A 6,305-nucleotide genomic window follows, 5' to 3' on the forward strand; every position below is an offset into this window, starting at 1 on the left:
GAAAATAGCATGCTTGACATAGTCTTATAGTCTTATCATAATAACTGCAAATCACAATGATTTTGGAATTATATCGGGAGGTGCATCTGCATAGAATGAATCAGTAGTCTGTTGCTTTACAATAGAATATTTAATTATGACAGTCAAGCTATTGTCTCGAGCATTACACTCGGACATTTTGCAAATCTCTTAAATCGCTGTAAGTTAAATGAAAACACAAGAAGCTGGATCTAAAGTTTAACTTTCCGGTCTCTTTTGGCTGCAAAGGTTTTTATAATGTCCTGAAAAGAAAGCTTTCAAACTAATTTATGTTCCATGGATATGATCCTAAGGTTGGTGATTCGTTGTTTTCTATTAAGATTCTGAGGTACTTTTTAATGATTTTTAGTTTGCTAAAACGCCTTTCCTTGTCTTATAGTGAAAATAAGTATTTGACCAATTTTGCGTCCGCTCAATCCGGCTCCCAGAGCACAAGCCCCGTTTGCACTCTCTTAGTTACGTCACTGAGCATGTATGTGCAGAATATATATAACACTGATAAACCTTGAGAAGTGGAAGCATATTACTAGATGTTTTGTCAAGTTGAACCTCGTCAAAATCCTTGATTCAACGGCTCATTCATGGAAGCCCTTTTCATTTATATGGTATTATATAGTAGTAAATTACTGATATATTATATGTGGATTTCGAAACCTCATTTTGTTCACCAAGGACTGTGCTACAACTTAGATATGGAAACATATGCTCACTCTTTTTCTCTCTCTCTTCCTTACTTTCTTAATGTTCTACTAGCCACAAAAGTTGCTGTTCTTGACTCGAAAAGCTGTTATATCCTCATACATTCTACCCATACTTCAACGGAACTTGGAAAATATATACATAGCATAAAACATATAGTATTTTTAGGTATATTTCGTGGAGGGTCTCAAACTTTAGAAACGACCATTTTAATGAAACTTTCGGTTAAATTTAACGATCGTGACACATGCGTATAATGTCACTCAAAAACCCGCTTCATTATAAAGACAATGATGTACAAACCATGACTCTTTGATACTAAGATACGAAAAAAAACTCTCCTAAGTGATTTTTATTTCATTTCATTTTTATTAAATGTTTCAAAGTGTTTCAATTTACTTTGGAAATATGTTAATCTTCATATGTATCAGCAGTGTTTCTATGAAAATTGTCAAATATATAAACTAAGACATGTAGTATTATATAAGTTACACTTCCTGTTGGTAACTGAAACTTGACACCCCACAAGAATGCCCGAATAAGATAAATGGAGCCTTTTTCGGAATATTTCGAAGCATTTTTACAATCTCTCTCAGATTTATGTCTGTGACATGCGAGTATATATATGGCATCATTCGAAAGCTTGATTTATTCTAAAAACAATAATCTTCAAACCATGAATTTAAAGTAATTAAGATATTTGAAGGGGCTTCTAAAGCCTATAGTTCTGTTTCCTTTTCTAATACTTTTCATCAATTTTAAACGACATATATTATATGCTCAAAAATATTGTAAAAAAAGTACATCATTACAATTTTGAACTAACATAAAAAATGTATAAGCAGAGATCGTTATATTCAGAAGTTAATAATCGATTTAGTTGTAATTCCTTGTATTCATTTTTTAGTTCTTTTAGTTTTTTTTATTTTATTTATTTATTTTTTTTTGTAAAAAACAAATTATAAAAACATTAAATCGGCTCTAAGGGAAAGCACTTTCAAACGAAGGTTTGATTTCTTTTCTTGTTATTAAAACTGTCCTTTCTAGCAAACAATTAATTCAACACTAGCTTCCCTTGTGAGAAGTAAGGAGGCGCAAAATTCGGTACGAAAAAGAAAAGAAGGAAGGAAAAAAGAGAGAGGAAAACTAGTCTTGTCAACATATCAGTATAAACTAGTACTTAAATCCTCTTTCTGCTTTAGGAAGTGGTCCTATAATGCTATTCATCTTAGGAAAATGCATGTGCACATATATAAAATGGAAAGGAACATGTAATAAATAACGTTTAAAATCCAGGAAATGCAGTATTGATTTTTGAATATTTTTTTACGTTTCGCGCCAACCGTAGTGGCGCTTCGCGGCTTCTCTGTCGACCTCACTCATATGTACGGGGGCGCCTTCATATACTCTTGCCCCGGGCGCTGATTTTCCATGGCACGGCACTGTATCCAAGCAATGAGAAGTTGCTGAGGTGTAATTTCTAAACACAGAATTTCGAAAGAGAGAAGAGAGTCAATCAGTGTGAAAGTTCTTTGTAACTAGCGATAAAAAGGACACCAGAAAAGCAAGGTAAGTCACTTAGGTAAAAACTTTACGCGCGTCCAACACCATAAAGAACATAAAGAGATGCTCGACAACGAGTTAGTATGATAGGTTTGTTTGAACGACGTGAATGTGGTTCACCAGTTTGATGTAGGACCTCGGGTGTAAGAACATTAAGATAGATAAAGCCCTCATACTGTAGATGAACTGACTACGCAGTAATCGAACAAAAGACTGCAAAGACTTCCGCATACAAACACTCTTTATAACATGATACATTTTAGATAGTCGCAATGCCAGTCTCAACACAGTAAAAGAAAATATTTTCATCAGTTCACACAAAATACTACTTTTCTTAAATTAAACTTTTTAAAAGTTAGTCAGAGATCTTGTCACACTGACACTCGCATTCTTACAAAATTGTCTGTACAGTCTTGGGACCAGATCATGCTTGTTGGAAAAGTTGCGTATACGACATTTCTCTTTTGGAATCGTTTCTATGGTGGTGATGGACACGATGGTTTCTATGGTGGTGATAGCCTGGTCACGTGGTCCGGGTCGTGTGAGTTTTCTTTCAGTTGTGCTTCAAACTTTAATCCATTGGAGACGGCTATATCAGTAAGGAATGAATTTAAAAGTTCTTTAAACGATACAATAAACATAGATAGAGGCCAATTTTGTATCTTATTTCATTCCCAAGGCTTTGGGGTATACTATAATCTGTTTCACGTAAGCTGATAGGAAAAAGAAGTTTCCCCCCCACCACGCTCAAGAACAGGTTAATGTTGGTGTTTGGTCTTCCACCATCAACCCCCGTACACGGAGGTATAGACTATCCAAATATGTCTAAATAATAAATTGCAACTTTCATAATAACACTACGTATTTTAAAACACTTAATTACTTTGCCTATAATAGTGAGGTAAGTAACACGTGTTACTCTAGTAGAAATTTTATTGAACAGTTGTATTGTTTATTTTTCTTCTTTTTGGCAGTCGGGGTTGTGACATAATGTTGGAATGGCAAGGGATGCCAGGGTTGGTAATTGAATGGTTATTTACTTATTGATACAAGAATTCCATAATATAAAACCGCAAATAAAATCTTTATAAGTTTTACGTCCCACGGTTATGCCGGCTAGGCTAAAGGAGACGGTGATGAGAAATGAATGAAATGGTGAAACGAAAGAAGTGGAGGGAAACGGTAGAACCCCGAGAAAAAACATTTACAGGGTGTAAAATCGAAAACCTAGTATAATATGTGTGGGTAAATTATCAGAGCGTAAAGATGATAACCAGAACCTGAAATGCTAAAAAAAAAAAAAAAAAAAACTCCTCGTTTCCTCTCTTATTAACAATGTTCTTACAGTAAAAAGAACAAGAAGAAACTGATTATCGGGTGTTGCAAGATAAGTGTTACAACTCTTGGGAGGTGACTCCTCCCACTGAGACAATAAAAAAAGTTCTCTTCAACTTTCTGCTATCGGACATAGTTTCAGATCTACAAGGTGCCGAAAGCGTGGGAAAATGACTTTCGGACGCCAATAGTTCGGAAACTATCCAACATAAAGAAGGCGGGTTAAAAATTCACTGAGGAAGTCATACCTGCTCTATTGAATTTTGTATGTTTCACAATCCTACCATGCACGCGCAATGGATTCCCCAAAGAAACGTAGGGAGTCCCGGATAATCTACCAAATGAAACTTGGTCTAAATGGATATGAATTGATAGGCTTTCTACCAGGTAACAATAATTCGTTTGTATTAAGTCGATATCTGGAACAAATACAAAATGGCGGACACCTTCATGCCCGTTGTGTGTGGTTGCATAATCGCCAGGTGCGAATGCTGGCCAACAGTGAAGTTCTGAGTATTAAGTGTAGCGACTTTGTACTCAAATGCTCTACAAAGTCATCTGGAGTGTCGGTAGAGCATAACAGATGAAGCAGGGTGTTCCACATGTGTGATAACACTTAACGAAAAATGCCCAGAAATGCACTCATACTCGAGTAAACGTGAGTTCAAAGCGTCGGAAATGTAAGGATTAGCGTCAAGAACATGAAAGCCATTGCCAATTCACCGATAATATTCCTTGAAACGATGCAATATGATGTGCACGGTTGCATACTAATAAAGATGCAACAACTGAGGCCAAGTTGAAATTGTGCAATTGGACTCACTAAGAAACTGGGTAAACTAAAGAAATGTCACTAGTGGGATCGCGATTATCGATATTGAAATGTGGCCAATGTGTGTGTTGATATCAACATGTAGCTAATGGACAAATCTCAACACGTCTCACTACTGCTGGGACACCATCCCACGTGCGAAAAATAGAAAAATAACTACTCGGGTATTGAATCTGAGGCCGTTGTTTCCCAGTAGGATTGGAAACTGCGACCACGCGAGCAAAACCGAGTGCTCTAGCTGTGAGGTTCGAAGGAGCCTCACTTTCTCTGTATTCATTTTTTTGAGGAGTACCCACTTTGTTTGGCAAGCGCCCTTGTACAGTCTCCTGACATGCTTGTGTGTTTCATTTTGTTACTCCTACTGCACAGTTGTAAACAATCAGAGCTTTAAGACGTTTCTTCCTATTTCTCATGTCGTTTTATTTTTCATATGTATGGCATTCCAGCTGTAGAGTTAAATGTGCCAGAAGGTTTCGTTTCGTCTTTGTCTTGGCATGTGCACTGTGTGTAAGATACGAATTTCTGGAGGTATCTTCCTATATTTCGAATACGTCATATGTCCCAGAAGATGTGGGACATGATACAAGTTTGTTATTTTTACGCTCTATCAGAATTTGAACCATGCATTAAGAGATTTCTTGTTATATGTGTCGACCGTGGGACAATGTCCCAAACAAACAGGGACATTGATACAATCGTGTTCTATTTATGTTCTACCAAAAGGTGCACCAGATGTAATAGCAGAGTGTACAACTTATTTTCCTAGTTTTCGCACGTGAGACGGTGTCCCAGCAGTAGTGAGACATGTTGACATTTGTTCATTAGCTACACGTTTATATCAACACACACATTGGCCACATTTCAATATCGATAATCGCGATCCCACTAGTGACATTTCTTTAGTTTACCCAGTTTCTTAGTGAGTCCAATTGCACAATTTCAACTTGGCCTCAGTTGCTGCATCCTTATTGGTATGCAACCATGCACATCGTATTGCATCGGTTTCAAGGAATATTATTGGTGAATTGGCAATGGCTTTCATGTTCTTGACGCTAATCCTTACATTTCCGACGCTTTGAACTCACGTTTACTGAGTATGAGTGTATTTCTGGGCATTTTTCGTTAAGTGTTATCACACATGTGAATCACCCTGCTTCATCTGTTATGCTCTACCGACACTCCAGATGACTTTGTAGAGCATTTGAGTACAAAGTCGCTACACTTAATACTCAGAACTTTACTGTTGGAAAGCATTCGCACCTGGCGATTATGCAACCACACACAACGGGCATGAAGGTGTCCGCCATTTTGTATTTGTTCCAGATATCGACTTAATACAAACGAATTATTGTTACCTGGTAGAAAGCCTATCAATTCATATCCATTTAGACCAAGTTTCATTTGGTAGATTATCCGGGACTCTCTACGTTCCTTTGGGGATTCCATTGCGCGTGCATGGTAGGATTGTGAAACATACAAAATTCAATAGAGCAGGTATGACTTCCTCAGTGAATTTTTAACCCGCCTTCTTTATGTTGGATAGTTTCCGAACTATTGGCGTCCGAAAGTCATTTTCCCACGCTTTCGGCACCTTGCAGATCTGAAACTATGTCCGATAGCAGAAAGTTGAAGAGAACTTTTTTTTATTGTCTCAGTGGGAGGAGTCACCTCCCAAGAGTTGTAACACTTATCTTGCAACACCCGATATATATATATATATATATATATATATATATATATATATATATATATATATATATATATATACTGATAATAGTGTCCCAATAATAATCTTGTTTCCTGAGCCTCTCTTAAAGAAGAGGGGAATATGACTTTA

The sequence above is a fragment of the Thermobia domestica genome, chromosome 13 (assembly GCF_964235325.1).
Source record: "Thermobia domestica chromosome 13, izTheDome1.hap1.1, whole genome shotgun sequence".
Classification (NCBI taxonomy): Eukaryota; Metazoa; Arthropoda; class Insecta; order Zygentoma; family Lepismatidae; genus Thermobia; species Thermobia domestica.